The sequence below is a fragment of the Salvelinus fontinalis genome, chromosome 34 (genome assembly GCF_029448725.1).
Source record: "Salvelinus fontinalis isolate EN_2023a chromosome 34, ASM2944872v1, whole genome shotgun sequence".
Lineage (NCBI taxonomy): Eukaryota > Metazoa > Chordata > Actinopteri > Salmoniformes > Salmonidae > Salvelinus > Salvelinus fontinalis.
This window is the reverse complement of record NC_074698.1, coordinates 29,179,086-29,198,423: the sequence shown is the minus strand read 5'-3', so window position 1 is coordinate 29,198,423 and position 19,338 is coordinate 29,179,086. Positions and strand designations below refer to the sequence as shown.

The window sequence follows — 19,338 nt, the reverse complement described above, 5'->3', positions numbered from 1 at the left end:
GTAACTTTATCACTAACTAGTAGGCTGCTTAAGTGTTTGACCACAGGACGCTGTGCTGGGCAGAGCTGGCGTCTAAACCGCGCCGGTCCTTTTTTTTACCACCGGGAGAAGCTGTTTTCGACGTGCGGCTGGTGCTGGGGACCGGCCCAGATGAGAACGCACACGGCATTGGTTATAGGATAGGGACGTTCAACAAACAACTGGTTTCAAAAGACAAAAACTAAGCGTCTAATTTGCTCTGTTCGCCACGAGTTCAAAGGTAGGCTATTGGTATAGGCTGGTCTAGTTCTGGAGGTAAATATGTTTGGTCACACCGGGTAAAACGAGATGAACTGTTATTATCCATGGGTTAGCTGTGAATTTGCAGCAGAACAGCCAGCAAGGACCTCACATTGATTTGGAGAACCTGCCGTCCCGTGACAAAATAACCAACAATTTCAATGAAAAGATAAAGTGTTCGAACCAGTTGCCAGTTTTTGGTTCCGTATTAGCGTCATTGAATTCGACTGTGTTAATTTCAACATGATGGTTATTGCTGCGCAGCATTACAAATGGTATCTACCTCCCCACCTGTAGGGTAGGTACTCAGTTATGAACGTGTCCATTAGCACCTGGAACATCTGGAAAACACTTGTTCTTGTTTCAAACACCTATTGATCTTCAGTCTAATGATTCATGTGCGTCGGAGTTCGCGAAAGGCATCAGTAAAATCATGCGAGTTGCCTTTCAACTTAAAACTACTCAGACACTGTATAACGTCGGATAAAACTCTAGAAAAACAGTTGTTAAACGTTTCACATTTAGGGGAATTATATCAATAAATCACCAACAGCTATCTCCTCATTGCTACAGGTTTACATCCCATGCGTAATTGAAATGTGTAACAGATATACGCATGATACTTTACTAAAAATCTATAGGCTATATGTCTATATGTCTCACAATTCCTCCCAATAATAAACTACATGGATATAAATCAGAGGCTATCATAAACCATGTGATAAATGATGAAAAGGCCTATTATTTGTGTCTACAAACTTTAATTAACAGTGATCCTGATAAACGTATCCAGTCCACCTTCCCCAAACAACATCCAGATGAGCGCATAGTAGGCTGTTCATGTTATCTCGCCAAGTCGAACCGCTACATCTCATATGCCATCTTTGCGTCTTCGCCACTGAGGCCAATTTTCCAAACATTTGAATATTGAGGTACATAGCAACAGTCTTTTTTCTGAGCGAGATCCATTTGCCGGCTCTGCGCGCCCGCACTCAGGCACGGAAAATCACTTAATCTTTCACTGCGGGCCCAACAAATGGCGGGGTAAACTACTCCAATGACCCTTCGTGCGAGGATCATCTTCACGGGGGACTATTTCCACCCTATGTATTTTGAAAGGAGAGATGAAGCTGTCATTACACAGTCAAGTCCTGTATGTAGCCTATAGCTGCGGACTTCTCACCCAGGCTACATATTAGCCAGACAGACTGACGTTGGCTTGAACAGAAGTGTGGCTATTCGTATGTGTATGTGCTATACAGTAGACAATGAATGTTTAATTTTGACTACCAAGGGCCATATATACGAATCGTTGTCCCTGGCATGCATAGGTCATGAGAAGACAGGGGGAAGTGTGCCACTATAATGACAGACACAGTAACAGAGACACAGTTCAGACAGGACCCCTATGGTCTGTCTCCTTCCTATCTGTGTTTCGTGGGTACCACAGGCGGCTGGTGGCACCTTATTTGGGGAGGATGGGCTCATAGTAATGGCTGCAATGGAATAAATTGAATGGTATCAAATACATGGTTTCCATACCATTTCCATTCACCACTCCACTTATTCCAGCCATTATTACGAGCCGTCCTCCCCTCAACAGCCTCCTGTGGTAGGTCCTACTATCTCCTCTGCTGTGTGTCTCAGTATTTGAGCACTGACTACTTGGCACAGGAGAACACCCTGTCACTTCTCAGTGCTGAGAGACAGGCTTTCTGGACGGGACAGAGACGTGGCGGGGAGATGGTAGGAATTCTCAGGCAATGAACAGTGGATGAGAAAGGAAAGTAGAGAGAGAGAGAGAGAGAGAGATGGCGAGAGATGGAGAGATAGAAAGAGAGAAAAATAAGGGATGAGAAAACATTCCTTTTTCTAGTATAGTGTGATACTTGACTGAGATGACAGAGAAGATGGAATCACTGAGATTGTTTAACCTCAACACTGCCAAGACCCTAGATTTAGACTAGGAGTACGTGTGTATAGATGTGTGTGTGACCATGTGTGCAAGCTGCCAAGACCCTAGATTTAGACTAAGAGCACGTGTGTATAGATGTGTGTGTGTCCATGTGTGCAAGCTGCCAAGACCCTAGATTTAGACTAGGAGTACGTGTGTATAGATGTGTGTGTCCATGTGTGCAAGCTTATGTCCGTGTGTGTGTGTTGAGAGTATTAACGTAAAACACACACACGCTGACCGGGTGGATAACCCAGTGGCCCTGGGACCCCTCTTGTGACTGGCTGCTCGTGGAGGTGAGGCCTGGTGAGGGGGACTCTGGGGGTGCTCGGCTATTTAACACCATTCAAATAATTAAACACATGTCTCCTGTCAGAGAGAGGCTGGCCCCCTCCTCTCCCGCTCACACTCACACACACACACACACACACACACACACAGTGCATAATCATGCAGGCACGCAAACAAGCACACACACACCCACACACAGACAGGTAGCCACACACATTACCCCTGGAGGGACAGACAGGTATCCACACATATTACACCTGGAGGGACAGACAGGTAGCCACACACATTACCCCTGGAGGGACAGACAGGTATCCACACATATTACACCTGGAGGGACAGACAGGTAGCCACACACATTACCCCTGGAGGGATAGACAGGTATCCACACATTACCCCTGGAGGGACAGACAGGTATCCACACATTACCCCTGGAGGGATAGACAGGTATCCACACATTACCCCTGGAGGGATAGACAGGTATCCACACACATTACCCCTGGAGGGATAGACAGGTAGCCACACACATTACCCCTGGAGGGACAGACAGGTAGCCACACACATTACCCTTGGAGGGATAGACAGGTATCCACACATTACCCCTGGAGGGATAGACAGGTAGCCACACACATTACCCCTGGAGGGACAGACAGGTATCCACACATTACCCCTGGAGGGATAGACAGGTATCCACACATTACCCCTGGAGGGATAGACAGGTAGCCACACACATTACCCCTGGAGGGACAGACAGGTATCCACACATTACCCCTGGAGGGATAGACAGGTATCCACACATTACCCCTGGAGGGATAGGCAGGTAGCCACACACATTACCCCTGGAGGGACAGACAGGTATCCACACATTACCCCTGGAGGGATAGACAGGTATCCACACATTACCCCTGGAGGGACAGACAGGTATCCACACACATTACCCCTGGAGGGATAGACAGGTATCCACACACATTACCCCTGGAGGGACAGACAGGTATCCACACACATTACCCCTGGAGGGATAGACAGGTATCCACACATTACCCCCGGAGGGACAGACAGGTATCCACACACATTACCCCTGGAGGGACAGACAGGTATCCACACACATTACCCCTGGAGGGACAGACAGGTATCCACACATTACCCCTGGAGGGATAGACAGGTATCCACACATTACCCCTGGAGGGATAGACAGGTAGCCACACACATTACCCCTGGAGGGACAGACAGGTAGCCACACACATTACCCCTGGAGGGACAGACCAACAGCCACTCTTGGCATTTGTTTCAGACATGTGACCACACCAGGGTTTAATCTCTGCTTCGGGGTCATTGGAAAACGGCCATTCATCTATTTAGAAGACGTGTAGGAGACAGTGATGACTCAGTCTACCAGTGTCAGAATAACATAACAACCCACCAGCATTTTCCTGCTGTACTGTGTGTAGAAAAAAACCACACACACCTAGGCAACTGCTGTGCTCCTCTCGTCTCTAAGAGCAAAGACATTTCATATCACACAGTGTACTCCAGCCAGTAGCCCCCCTTTTATACCCAATTAGGAGTGGTCGTCTGAGGCCCTCCACCCTCTGCAACAACGGATGTGTTAAAAGTCAGGTGGCGAGGAGGCCTGGGGAGAGGGGGAGGGGGGAGAGGATGGGAGCAGGGAAGTCACACAGCAGGCAGGGAGTTGGAGCTGGCAAGGCATAAGAAACCTGTGTGTGTTTTTGTGTGTTTTGTATTAGCGAAACCGTGTGAAAGCAAGCGTGAATCCCAATTAGCAAGGGTGTGTGTGTCGGAGTGTATGTGTTACAATCAGCGTGTTTGGAGTGTGTTTGTGCCTACACACACATTTGGTTGTGTGTGTGTGTGTGTGTTTATTTGGATCTTAGCTACAGTCACAGTGTCACAATGAGTTCAACGTAGGCCTCCATCCCACCACCAGAATCAGGTGTTCCACAATACACAGGGCGTGCCACTGTTGACGTCCCAGAGTCAGAGCAGCTTTCTTGGGCAGGGCGCTTAAAGAAAGCCCCTGGCTTGATTCACTTCAAACGGCCTTGCACATCAATGCTGACCCGGCGGTATGCGAAAAGCAAACCGATCCCCTCACGGTGTTTGCCCGCCAAGCCAAACTGAAGAAGACTCAAGCCGTTCCAGCCAAATGATGCGTTCTAAAGAACCACTTGAAAACCTCTGTATAAATATACAGGAGCATGCAAAGGCTACAAGCGGAGCCTGTCTTGAGCCCAACGCAAACCGCAAATAACTCCTGTCTCACACACTCCCTCTTGCCAACGCTCAGAATTCGCGTTTGAAGAGGAGAGCTGGGGCTCCAGGACAGATGTTCCCCCTGAAAGACTGAATTACGGTTGGAAAGACAGACGTTCAGATTCAGAAACTGCCCTCTCAGCCTTTTGACTGGAAGCAACCTATTTTTTCTCCTCCTCTCGTTCCCTCTTTCTCGCTCTGTCTGGAAGTACATGGAAAATGCCAAAAATCTGAAAAATGGCAAAACGGCCACTAACCAAAAGTGAGAACTGGGGCCAGAGAGAAAAGGCGAGAGAGGGAGCGGACAAGGGGGAGGGAGAGAGAGAGAGCGAGCACATCCCAGAGAGCCACCGCAAATTGCCATGTTTCAGTGAGGCCGTAAAAAAAGATAAACGACTCTTAATCTAAGGTTGTAATTACCTCGGGCCAACACTGTCATTAGCAAATGAGCCTTGAACCAGAGAGATGGGAAGAGAGAGAGAGAGATGGAGGAGGGAGAGAGGGTGGGGGAGAGGGGGTAGAGAGAGTGGGGGGGGGGGGGGGGGGTAGAGGAAGTGGAGGGAGATTTGGATGGTCAAAGAGCGATGGAGAGTAGTAGCTTTGCCCCAGATCTGTTGGTGCTATCCTTGTCATGTTTGGCATGATGACACAAACAGACTGGTACCCACCCAGGCTAGAATGGCAGTGGCTGGAGAAACTTAAAGGTGGGGGAATTCAGGGAGAGAGGGAAGGAGAGAGAAGGGGGAGAGAGGGAAGGAGAGAGAGGGGGGAGAGAGGAGGGAGAGAGGGAAGGAGAGAGAGGGGGGAGAGGGGAGGCGAGGGGGGGGGGGGGGATGAGGGAAAGAGAGAGAAATAGATTGAGAGAGAAGGGACTGCAACGGTCACTTCAAACAGTGACTAGGCCTGCACACACAAAGAGCACCCATACTTAGTTCAGTGTGACCACAGCCTTGAACCTTGACTGAAGGGTCAGATATTTAATCATTGGCTATTAATGACTAATGGAAGTTCAACTAAAGAAACAAATGGTCAGCTGATCATTAACTCGTAACGTTTACCCACATATAGATTTAATGAGAAGTCAATAGAGTAATGGTTAGGGGAATGGTCAACTGATGTGCTGCTGCTGCTACTGTGTCTGCCTTAGGGTCAGGAGGCCCAACTGAAATCACAGGAAGTGCTGACTAGTACGCTCGCTCAAGTACACACACACACACACACACACACACACACTGACGTAGGCATGTTTACCATAAACACATACACACCAGCTCTGGTATGTTTGAGGTCCTTGGCCCCTCGTTTCTCCTGGGTCTATTTCAGTCACTGCTAATAGCGCCGTTATCAGCTACCATACGCACAGAGAAGTGGCTGTGTGTGTGTGTGTGTGTGTGTGTGTGTGTAAAACTAAACTTCAACCTTATTACAGGATCAACGTCAGCATAACGTGGTCACAAGGCACGAAACTGAAGAAAAAACTGACGTTCTATCAGAGTTTGTCCATTAAGAAACGCTTGTTTCCATTCTCCATTTCTAAAATGTTTGCTATGCTGTGCCCTAATGAACATGACCCAGTTGTGATTGTGATACAAGTCAGGACTAGTCAGGTTACATATTAAATCAGCAGAGGACTCTTTCCAAGATTCTTAGAAGCCATAAGGGTGACTATTAAAACATCAAACGTCAACATCGGACAGCATCTAGTGTTTTCTCTATTTCTCTCCATGTATCCCACACAGGCCATCTTCAATATGGGTTGCTTTCTAGTGATCTTGTTATTTCTAATGTGGACATGTTGCCTCTGGTTGAAACTTTAACGCCACACTGCTTTGCTCTCAACAGCCTGGGGAGGACTGAAGTCATCAGACAGACAGACAGACAGACAGACAGACAGACAGACAGACAGACAGACAGACAGAGAGTGACAGAGACAGACAGACAGACAGACAGACATCGTGGTGGAGGACTAAGGAGGGAGAAACAGAAAGATAGACAGAGAGAGTAGGAGGAAATTGGAGATTCGACAGTCGAGAGAGAGAGAGAGATGGATTAGAGCGATGAGATGGAGAGTGAAAAGGTGATGGGTTAGAGATGAGATGGAGAGTGAAGTGGTGATGGGTTAGAGATGAGATGGAGAGTGAAGTGGTGATGGGTTAGAGATGAGATGGAGAGTGAAGTGGTGATGGGTTAGAGATGGGATGGAGAGTGAAGAGGTGATGGGTTAGAGATGAGATGGAGAGTGAAGTGGTGATGGGTTAGAGATGAGATGGAGAGTGAAGTGGTGATGGGTTAGAGATGAGATGGAGAGTGAAGTGGTGATGGGTTAGAGATGAGATGGAGAGTGAAGATGTGATGGGTTAGAGATGAGATGGAGAGTGAAGTGGTGATGGGTTAGAGATGAGATGGAGAGTTAAGTGGTGATGGGTTAGAGATGAGATGGAGAGTGAAGTGGTGATGGGTTAGAGATGGGATGGAGAGTGAAGATGTGATGGGTTAGAGATGAGATGGAGAGTGAAAAGGTGATGGGTTAGAGATGGGATGGAGAGTGAAGATGTGATGGGTTAGAGATGAGATGGAGAGTGAAGAGGTGATGGGTTAGAGATGAGATGGAGAGTGAAGTGGTGATGGGTTAGAGATGAGATGGAGAGTGAAGTGGTGATGGGTTAGAGATGAGATGGAGAGTGAAGATGTGATGGGTTAGAGATGAGATGGAGAGTGAAGAGGTGATGGTTTAGAGATGGACAGAGCCTTCAAAGATTGATGTAGTCTCTATGTGCATACAGTGTAGTCTCTGGTGTTGGTGCATACAGTGTAGTCTCTGGTGTTGGTGCATACAGTGTGGTCTCTGGTGTTGGTGCATACAGTGTAGTCTCTGGTGTTGGTGCATACAGTGTAGTCTCTGGTGTTGGTGCATACAGTGTAGTCTCTGGTGTTGGTGCATACAGTGTAGTCTCTGGTGTTGGTGCATACAGTGTAGTCTCTGGTGTTGGTGCATACAGTGTAGTCTCTGGTGTTGGTGCATACAGTGTAGTCTCTGGTGTTGGTGCATACAGTGTAGTCTCTGGTGTTGGTGCATACAGTGTAGTCTCTGGTGTTGGTGCATACAGTGTGGTGTCTGGTGTTGGTGCATACAGTGTAGTCTCTGGTGTTGGTGCATACAGTGTGGTGTCTGGTTAGACTGTGTGCTCTTGTGAAACAAGGAGATGTCTCCCCCCCTTATGAACGCTTGGCTGGATGACAAGGTTTCTGAATGACAAGGTTTCTGAATGACAAGGTTTCTGGATGACAAGGTTTCTGAATGACAAGGTTTCTGAATGACAAGGTTTCTGAATGACAAGGTTTCTGAATGACAAGGTTTCTGAATGACAAGGTTTCTGAATGACAAGGTTTCTGAATGACAAGGTTTCTGGATGACAAGGTTTCTGGATGACAAGGTTTCTGGATGACAAGGTTTCTGGATGACAAGGTTTCTGGATGACAAGGTTTCTGGATGACAAGGTTTCTGAATGACAAGGTTTCTGAATGACAAGGTTTCTGGATGACAAGGTTTCTGGATGACAAGGTTTCTGGATGACAAGGTTTCTGGATGACAAGGTTTCTAGATGACAAGGTTTCTGGATGACAAGGTTTCTGGATGACAAGGTTTCTGGATGACAAGGTTTCTGGATGACAAGGTTTCTGAATGACAAGGTTTCTGGATGACACGGTTTCTGGATGACACGGTTTCTGGATGACAAGGTTTCTGGATGACAAGGTTTCTGGATGACAAGGTTTCTGAATGACAAGGTTTCTGGATGACACGGTTTCTGGATGACAAGGTTTCTGGATGACAAGGTTTCTGGATGACTGTGGTGCAAGGATACTGGAGAAAAACAACTTCTAGATTGTAGAGAGTTAAGAGATGTGTGTGTGTATGTTTGTGTGTGTACGCGTTTGTGCAAGAATGTACTTATTTCTCTCTCTGTGTGTCCAAATGTACAGCATGTGTGTGTGGATGTATGCATACATCTGTTCGCTTGGTTGAGTTTAATCAACTGGAGGAAAACAGCTTAAAGGAGCCCGCATAAATAAATATCTGGAATGAATATGTTGCTGGGGAAGCCGCGGGGCCTAACGACTCTCAGCACCAGTCACCTCTATATCAAGCGGTTTGGTTCAATCCAATTCCCAGTTGGACTTTGATTCAAATACTATTCAAAATCGTTCAAATACTTTGAGCATTTGCTTTAGCTTGCCTGGAGGGCCAGGTGGGCGGGGTTTGCAGTTTGCCATTTCAATACTGTTCTATTGGTTCCATTCCAACAGACAAGATAAATCAAAACACAGATACAGTATTTTAAATGATTTCAAATAGTATTTGAACCCAGGTCTGATGGAGAATAACACAAACACAGGGTTTGTGATGAACTCATGAAGTGGACATAGAGTTTGTCTCTAAGCAATTATGTTAGAAGTCAACATGAAAGACAGACACACAAACAGGCTGCCCTTCCATCAGCGCTGTCGCCTGAGGAGCGGTATGATGAATATGTGTTATTGGAGCGGTTGTGTCCTTTTGATGCTGACAGCAATGTTGTTGTCAACAGTCAGTCTCTGGCGTCACACACAGCCCGATACGATCAGCTGAGACTGTATAGTGTGTGTGTTACCTGTGAGTGGGTACACAGGTACAAGAAACACAGGTACACTCATTAATTACACAAACAGGTTTATAGCGCCTTTCTGTCAGTGTCTGTCACCGGTTTGGCTTTGGAAGAGTATCAAACATCTGTTTGTGTGAATTACAGTCACACTGTGTACTTTGAGAGGCTCACAGTGATGTGTGTCAGGCAGGGAGCCAAATGTCCTGTTATTCAAAGTCACACATCAGTAAAGTCACACATCAGTAAAGTCACTGCACAGCCATCTAAATACATAGGTCATGGGTTATAACCTGGTTCACACAGAACCCTGTAAAGAACACACACACATTGAACCACAGACAGAGACAGCACCTCTGTTCACACACACATCTGTGGCACTTCCTTAACCTTGGTCTTCTGATGCTACAGGTGCAGTATGTGATTAGAGAGCCTAAGTACTGTAGCTGTGTTAAACTACTGTCCTACTATGATACCCTGCCGTCACTCACTACGTACTGTAGCTGTGTTAAACTACTGTCCTACTATGATACCCTGCCGTCACTCACTACGTACTGTAGCTGTGTTAAACTACTGTCCTACTATGATACCCTGCCGTCACTCACTACGTACTGTAGCTGTGTTAAACTACTGTCCTACTATGATACCCTGCCGTCACTCACTACGTACTGTAGCTGTGTTAAACTACTGTCCTACTATGATACCCTGCCAGTCACTCACTACGTACTGTAGCTGTGTTAAACTACTGTCCTACTATGATACCCTGCCGTCACTCACTACGTACTGTAGCTGTGTTAAACTACTGTCCTACTATGATACCCTGCCGTCACTCACTACGTACTGTAGCTGTGTTAAACTACTGTCCTACTATGATACCCTGCTGTCACTCACTACGTACTGTAGCTGTGTTAAACTACTGTCCTACTATGATACCCTGCCAGTCACTCACTACGTACTGTAGCTGTGTTAAACTACTGTCCTACTATGATACCCTGCCGTCACTCACTACGTACTGTAGCTGTGTTAAACTACTGTCCTACTATGATACCCTGCCGTCACTCACTACGTACTGTAGCTGTGTTAAACTACTGTCCTACTATGATACCCTGCCGTCACTCACTAAGTACTGTAGCTGTGTTAAACTACTGTCCTACTATGATACCCTGCCGTCACTCACTACGTACTGTAGCTGTGTTAAACTACAGTCCTACTATGATACCCTGCCGTCACTCACTACGTACTGTAGCTGTGTTAAACTACTGTCCTACTATGATACCCTGCCGTCACTCACTAAGTACTGTAGCTGTGTTAAACTACTGTCCTACTATGATACCCTGCCAGTCATGAACACACCACCATACTCGTAGAGTCATATACATACACTTTAATGCCGGCTTATGCACACGTCACTTCTTCCACACACACACACACACACACACACACACACACACACACACACACACACACACACACACACACACACACACACACACACACACACACACACACACACACACACACGGCCCGATGGCCAGCAGTTCAGGGAGCTGACAGACAGAAGACAGCCTGCCTTCTTGCTCTCTCTTTTCCTCCCTCCCTCACTTCCTCTGTCATTCTATCGTTGTCTGGTTGGGTCGTTCATCCTTTCGCTCCCCGTGCCAGAACGCCTCATACGCCACACGGCCTGCTGTCGCTCAGCACGCTCCCTACCTCCCTCCTCGCACCCCTCCCATATGGCGCTGGAATGCATCACATTAAAACAACATCACTTCCTGTTCAGCTTGTGGGGTGATGGGGAGAGCAGGACTGGAGCTGGGAGGGAAGGAGATGGGGGTTGTTGTGGGGTGACGGGGAGAGCAGGACTGGAACTGGGAGGGCAGGAGATGGGGGTTGTTGTGGGGTGATGGGGAGAGCAGGACTGGAGCTGGGAGGGAAGGAGATGGGGGTTGTTGTGGGGTGATGTGGAGAGCAGGAGATGGGGGTTGTTGTGGGGTGACGGGGAGAGCAGGAGATGGGGGTTGTTGTGGGGTGATGTGGAGAGAAAAGGTCTGGTCAACCATAACTAAAACAATCCCCAAAAGAGGTGAGTTAAACTACTGTACCTACCTTAACTACAAGCGATGGTCTGTGTGTTCTGACCACACCTCAACGGTCAAGATGATTGGTCAGTCACAAATACAGTGTGTGTGTTAATGTGTTTGTCCTGTTGTGTTGTCTACAGATAGAGGGGACACCACCGCCCCAGTCAACGTGAAGGGAAACAGACATCTTGCTGAGTGGGTAAGTTAAGGGTTCATTGTTTGACCGTCTATTTCACTCCTCTTCAATGTGTATATGACAGAGTAGTTAAGTTGCTATACTACCAGAAATACGACTACTAACACTTTATCCATATGAAATAACATGATACAAGTTTATTGTCAACAGACAGGTTTTAGTTCACTTCAGAAGTATCATAGGGTAGCATTTTTGGCACATTTCTGAATGAGGAAACATCCTGTTGAATGATTGCATTCAGAGTTTCCAGAAAGCACAGTTGGCTGTTGATAGTGTTAACCTCAACACATTCCTTCCTCATGAGTCCTCTTCACATTTGACTGAGTCCCTCGTCTACCTACCTACAACATGGGTCCGACAGAGCAGACACATGCTATACTGAGCAGAGAGAGCTGTTGAAGAAGCATGGAGGGGGGGGGGGGGAGGGGGGGCATGGCTGCCTGGTTTGGAAGTTATAAAGTCTAGGGGCAGTGGCAGAAAGGCAACAGGATGGTGAGTGTGTGTGTGTGTGTGTGTGTGTGTGATGGTCTATAAAAGTGCAGGCAGGGGAGGCTTATTCAATCACTGGTGATAATTGCCCCTCTCCACCCCCCTGGGCCGGTCCATTATAGATTGAGGGGCAGTGTGGCTGGTCCAGCTGGGATGGTCTATTATGTGAGGCAGGGGGAGTGTGTCTGGGTCAAGCTGTGGTCTGGTCCAGCAGTCAGGCCCTGGGGCAGCGGGGGCTGTTGTTAAGGTCTGACAGGGGCTGTGCAGGCTTGGAAAGTGTGCTCTGCTTTTCTCCCCCCTCCTCTCCTTTCTGACCCAGAACACAGCCCACTGCTCAAGGCCTGTGGGGTCTGGAATCATTAGTACACTCACTAATTGCCTTACAACCACCTCTACCTTTCCCTCCTCCCCACTCCTCAAACCTCAGAGAGAGACAGAAAGAGAGAGACATAGAGAGAGAGAGAGAGACATAGAGCGAGAGAGAGAGAGAGAGAGAGAGAGAGAGAGAGAGAGAGCTCTGTGAGGCATGTAGTAACACGGACACCCACACATTGGCCCCACTCTGGAGAGCAGACTTGTGGACAGACAAACACACACATGTACTGCAGGCAGGCAGGCAGGCAGGCAAGGCAGGCAGGCAGGCAGGCAGGCAGGCAGGCAGGCACTGTGTGCTGTAATTTGAGGCAGTGCGTTGGAGCTTTGATGTTAAAACGACAGGATTAAGGTAGAACCAGCCAGAAGACTATGTGTTGACACAAACCCTCTCTCGTTAGATAGTGAATTATTTACAACCCAGCAGCGCTCCAACCAGACACACATTCCTGAACTAGAAGAAGTGTGTATGTATGTGTGTGTGTGAGAGAGAAGCTGTGTCTGTCTCCAAACCATGGAGCGTCTGAAAAGGTCTCTGAAGTGCAGTCAACGTATGGGGCCCTGACAGGGCTGAGATCATAGAGACTAGGGAGGGTCTGTCTGCTCCATCACTGAGGACATGTATCTGCTCCTGGACGGGTCTGGTAGAGGGCCCCTCTATAGGCTGTACAACAGAGTGACAACCAACATAAACACAGTGTCTGGAAGGCTATGTCCAGAAACACCTGGACACTGTGTGAAGGGACGTGTCGTTCTCCTCTCTGGGGGTTTCAGAATATACAGAAGGAGTGAACAAATAAGGATGTACCATGGTGTCTCTCTCTCTCTCCTGAGCATTAACAACAAGACAGTGTGACTAACCCATAGAACACATGTGGATTCCATCTGTGGGCAAACACACACACAGAGATCTACCAAAACCTCACCAAGGGCCCCGTCTCTCACCTCTCCAGATGGGGGGCACGAGGAGGCTCGGGGGGAATAGCTCTCAAATTGAATTCAGTGGTGGGTTGTTTAAAGTGGAGCGCCATGTGGAACACATGCCCAGGCAGTGGTGTGTGTTAGCGCTCCAGCCTCCGCAGGCAGATCTCTCTCTCATTGTTGTTTTCTTGAGGAATCTCTCCCATATCTAACCCGGCGAGCATGGCACACCTGTTGCACGTTAATTGCAGTGTTCCAGGGTCACGGTGATATAACCTTGTTGAAAGATCTCTCAGCCACAGAGTAGAGGCAGCACCGGCAGAAGCAGGCAGCAGTGAGCTCAGGAGGCAGGCGTAGCCACCCCGGGACAGGCCAAGCTGACAGGGGGAAGTTAGAGGCGGTTGGTTGAGCTATGAGGCCCTGGCAAGTGACCAACACAGCGAGATGTCTTCTCACAATGCATTCTTTTGTGACAGTTTAAATCAGCCAAAGAAATCTTCTTGTCATAATTTATCTGTGTGTGTGTGTGTGTGTGTGTGTGTGTGTGTGTGTGTGTGTGTGTGTGTGTGTGTGTGTGTGTGTGTGTGTGTGTGTGTGTGTGTGTGTGTGTGTGTGTGTGTGTGTGTGTGTGTGTGTGCGCGCGCATGTGTTTTATGGGATAAAGCCCCTAGGCTAGAATGACTTAAAATCACAAACAGTAATTTCTACAGTACAGTAAACTACAGACCTGTAAAACAGGTAGATAGGTCTGTAAACACAGGCTTATTGTCAAAGAATGAGGAAAGAAAGTGTAAATGTGTAGATGTGAGTAAACCCTACACTGTCCTCTACTGACACAATGACACAGACACACTACTGTCTACAACCCAAATCCCTCTCAGCCTCCAGATCAGACTACATACACCATGTGACTTCATGACTACCCAGATTCTAGAGAGACGTGGAGAGAGACGTGATTAGGTTCAGATGACTGATGTAGTCAATGTCACCACCTGGACCTACATAAATCACATCAACGTTTATTGGTCACGTACACATGTGCCTCTACTCCACAGATTGATAAGTAAGACACAGTGACAATTAAGTTAGCAACAACAACTAATTACATTGTCAATAGCCACACCAAAAGTTACCCTAGCACTAACACACTTGATTCAACGAATCATCTCATCAAGGCTTTCATTACTAGCACTAACACACTTGATTCAACGAATCATCTCATCAAGGCTTTCATTACTAGCACTAACACACTTGATTCAACGAATCATCTCATCAAGGCTTTCATTACTAGCACAAACACACTTGATTCAACGAATCATCTCATCAAGGCTTTCATTACTAGCACAAACACACTTGATTCAACGAATCATCTCATCAAGGCTTTCATTACTAGCACTAACACACTTGATTCAACGAATCATCTCATCAAGGCTTTCATTACTAGCACAAACACACTTGATTCAACGAATCATCTCATCAAGGCTTTCATTACTAGCACAAACACACTTGATTCAACGAATCATCTCATCAAGGCTTTCATTACTAGCACAAACACACTTGATTCAACGAATCATCTCATTAAGGCTTTCATTACTAGCACAAACACACTTGATTCAACGAATCATCTCATCAAGGCTTTCATTACTAGCACAAACACACTTGATTCAACGAATCATCTCATCAAGGCTTTCATTACTAGCACAAACACACTTGATTCAACGAATCATCTCATCAAGACTCTCATTACTAGCACAAACACACTTGATTCAACGAATCATCTCATCATCAAGGCTTTCATGACTTGAATCAGGTGTGTTAGTGCTAGGGCCCCCCTATTGGTCCCCAGGACCAGAAAACACTGACCTAGAGAAACTCTACAGATTGATCTAAATTGGAAACAGTGACGACAAGTTTAATAAATTATCTTGTAAATCGCTAGGCCGACAGCCAAGTGACTCAACAATGTACTGCTACTGTCATCCTCACAGTGACACTGTCCCCATTGTGTCCCTAGTGTCAGATATTGTCCCATCTCTGGCATCTGTGGCATTCTTTACTGTCATAGACCTCCTACAGGACAACAGTGACCTTTCTGTTAAAACACCTTCAAGACAAGAACCAGAACAGCAGCATCATCTACAGCTGATTGACACACATCCCTTCAGTGTTCTATGAAGAGGTGTACTGTGACGTTTATCCCTTCAGTGTTCTGTGAAGAGGTGTACTGTGACGTTTATCCCTTCAGTGTTCTATGAAGAGGTGTGCTGTGACGTTTATCCCTTCAGTGTTCTATGAAGAGGTGTGCTGTGACGTTTATCCCTTCAGTGTTCTATGAAGAGGTGTACTGTGACGTTTATCCCTTCAGTGTTCTATGAAGAGGTGTACTGTGACGTTTATCCCTTCAGTGTTCTATGAAGAGGTGTACTGTGACGTTTATCCCTTCAGTGTTCTGTGAAGAGGTGTGCTGTGACGTTTATCCCTTCAGTGTTCTATGAAGAGGTGTACTGTGACGTTTATCCTTTCAGTGTTCTATGAAGAGGTGTACTGTGACGTTTATCCCTTCAGTGTTCTATGAAGAGGTGTACTGTGACGTTTATCCCTTCAGTGTTCTATGAAGAGGTGTGCTGTGACGTTTATCCCTTCAGTGTTCTATGAAGAGGTGTACTGTGACGTTTATCCCTTCAGTGTTCTATGAAGAGGTGTACTGTGACGTTTATCCCTTCAGTGTTCTATGAAGAGGTGTACTGTGACGTTTATCCCTTCAGTGTTCTATGAAGAGGTGTACTGTGACGTTTATCCCTTCAGTGTTCTATGAAGAGGTGTGCTGTGACGTTTATCCCTTCAGTGTTCTATGAAGAGGTGTACTGTGACGTTTATCCCTTCAGTGTTCTGTGAAGAGGTGTACTGTGACGTTTATCCCTTCAGTGTTCTATGAAGAGGTGTACTGTGACGTTTATCCCTTCAGTGTTCTGTGAAGAGGTGTACTGTGACGTTTATCCCTTCAGTGTTCTATGAAGAGGTGTACTGTGACGTTTATCCCTTCAGTGTTCTGTGAAGAGGTGTACTGTGACGTTTATCCCTTCAGTGTTCTATGAAGAGGTGTACTGTGACGTTTATCCCTTCAGTGTTCTATGAAGAGGTGTACTGTGACGTTTATCCCTTCAGTGTTCTGTGAAGAGGTGTACTGTGACGTTTATCCCTTCAGTGTTCTATGAAGAGGTGTACTGTGACGTTTATCCCTTCAGTGTTCTATGAAGAGGTGTACTGTGACGTTTATCCCTTCAGTGTTCTATGAAGAGGTGTACTGTGACGTTTATCCCTTCAGTGTTCTATGAAGAGGTGTACTGTGACGTTTATCCCTTCAGTGTTCTATGAAGAGGTGTACTGTGACGTTTATCCCTTCAGTGTTCTATGAAGAGGTGTACTGTGACGTTTATCCCTTCAGTGTTCTGTGAAGAGGTGTACTGTGACGTTTATCCCTTCAGTGTTCTATGAAGAGGTGTACTGTGACGTTTATCCCTTCAGTGTTCTATGAAGAGGTGTACTGTGACGTTTATCCCTTCAGTGTTCTGTGAAGAGGTGTGCTGTGACGTTTATCCCTTCAGTGTTCTATGAAGAGGTGTACTGTGACGTTTATCCCTTCAGTGTTCTATGAAGAGGTGTACTGTGACGTTTATCCCTTCAGTGTTCTATGAAGAGGTGTACTGTGACGTTTATCCCTTCAGTGTTCTGTGAAGAGGTGTACTGTGACGTTTATCCCTTCAGTGTTCTGTGAAGAGGTGTACTGTGACGTTTATCCCTTCAGTGTTCTGTGAAGAGGTGTACTGTGACGTTTATCCCTTCAGTGTTCTATGAAGAGGTGTGCTGTGACGTTTATCCTTTCAAGTCAATTTAACGTCATTGTTTTCCCCTGGAAAATACATACTGGCTTTCTGTCCCTCCCTCCCCCGTACCTGCTACTACACGACTCATTGGTAGAGAGAGACGTGTGAGTGAGTGAGTGAGTGAGTGAGTGAGTGAGTGAGTGTTGGCTCCCTTCCTGTGTGGATGTTTTAAAGTGGTCCCATGCCCTGTCTATACCTCTACAACCACCCTGACAGCCACTAGACAGAGAGGGAGGAGAGGTTACTGGTGTCCTGACGAACACCTTCAGAAGAAACAGAGAGAGGGAGCGAGAGAGAGAGAAACAGAGAGGGAGAGAGAGAGAGAGAGAGAAACAGAGAGAGGGAGAGAGAGAGAGAGAAACAGAGAGAGGGAGAGAGAGAGAGAGAGAAACAGAGAGAGGGAGAGAAAATAGGGCAACCGGGGATGAACAGGTGAGAACACAGATGTGCTGAGGCGGTGGATGCCCCCCTGAGTTCAACAGCTTCATACATGTGTGTCTCAGTGTATGTTGATGGGGTATGTGAGACTGTACTTCTTCAGAAAGCCTGTCCAGGTTACACAGGACATCGTGCCATGTCCACTAACTTCACACATTAGTCAAGTATCACAACAGCTGGAACGTAGAGAGTCCATCATCTGATCATTATCAATTCACTGGAAATCCTGATTTCTCCACAGCCTGTATATTTGTTAACATTTGAAGTGAATTTACAGACCTATTTTACATTTTTGGTGACGTGGTGGTGAAAGAATGCTACTGCTTGTTAGTTACCTGCTGCTCCTAGATTAACTGCAGGTTCATTATGAGACGGCTGTGTGTGTGTGTGTGTGTGTGTGTGTGTGTGTGTGTGTGTGTGTGTGTGTGTGTGTGTGTGTGTGTGTGTGTGTGTGTGTGTGTGTGTGTGTGTGTGTGTGTGTGTGTGTGTGTGTGTGTGTGTGTGTGTGCGCTACGGCGGCGGAGGCTGCGGTGACAGAAATGTGGTTGGCACACTGCAGGGTAAACCCTCTCTGGAGACATGGGGTGACAGAGGTATTTGGTTGGAGGTGACATGTTAGGGCGGGGGACAGTGGCGCGTGTAGCCAGAGGGAAGGACAACCAGACAGAGGGACACGGTGACAGAATCACTCCGAGAGTGTGTGTTTGTTTATCCGTCTGTCAGTCTGTCCGCCCACGGACTGCATGTGTCACAAACACTTGTGTTTTGTTGACTTGACCTTTGTTCCGACAGTAGGCGTTCAGGGTTCAGAGGGAGAAAGGTCAAACTGAATGTGACCATACATATTCAGTCATAGGTACCTACAATCTACATTGACTGTTGAACAGAGGGACAAGGGTAGGACTGAATGTAAATATACATGTACATATTCAGTATCTGAATATGTTGATTCTTAAAAAATAAACACGGCTCTTGAGGTTCAGACCCTCTTTTGAGAGAAACACCGGGCAAGAGGGTCCCAAAAAAATAAATACTATTCTCTACAAAGAGGGAGAAAGCATAATTGGGAGTCAGGTAAATCCCTGATCAAAACTATGTTTGATCTCCTGGATAGCCTTTGAAGTTGAAAATAAGTTGAACTTAAGTCAAGATAAATAGTTCATCATAGCAGTAATATCAGGTGGTGATGATGAATTAGTGTTTCATTCAATGACATGTAACAATAAACTCGAGGTAAATACAAGATGATGAACACAAGATATGGAGGGAGAGAGAGAGAGAGCACATCACACCTGCCTTGTGTGTCAGCACACGGCCACGGAACAGGTTGAGCTGCCTCTAACCAATCCCTGACACACACACACACACACACACACACACACACACACACACACGAACACACACACACACACACACACACACACACACACACACACACACACACACACACACACATCTCCGATACTCAAACACACACATCATGAAGACAAGTACACACCGTCCTCTGACACTCACACCCAGCAAA

The 19,338-nt window shown here is 46.7% G+C and overlaps 1 protein-coding gene across 1 annotated transcript in view; it reads left to right on the top strand.

The window, feature by feature from the left end:
* Window positions 1–19,338, top strand: part of LOC129833677 (vasorin-like) — a 42,433-nt gene that overhangs the window by 846 nt on the left and 22,249 nt on the right. The window contains exon 2 of the mRNA XM_055898423.1: window positions 11,654–11,712. The gene's annotated coding sequence lies outside the window, so the exon portion shown is untranslated. The remainder of the gene's footprint in view (window positions 1–11,653; window positions 11,713–19,338) is intronic.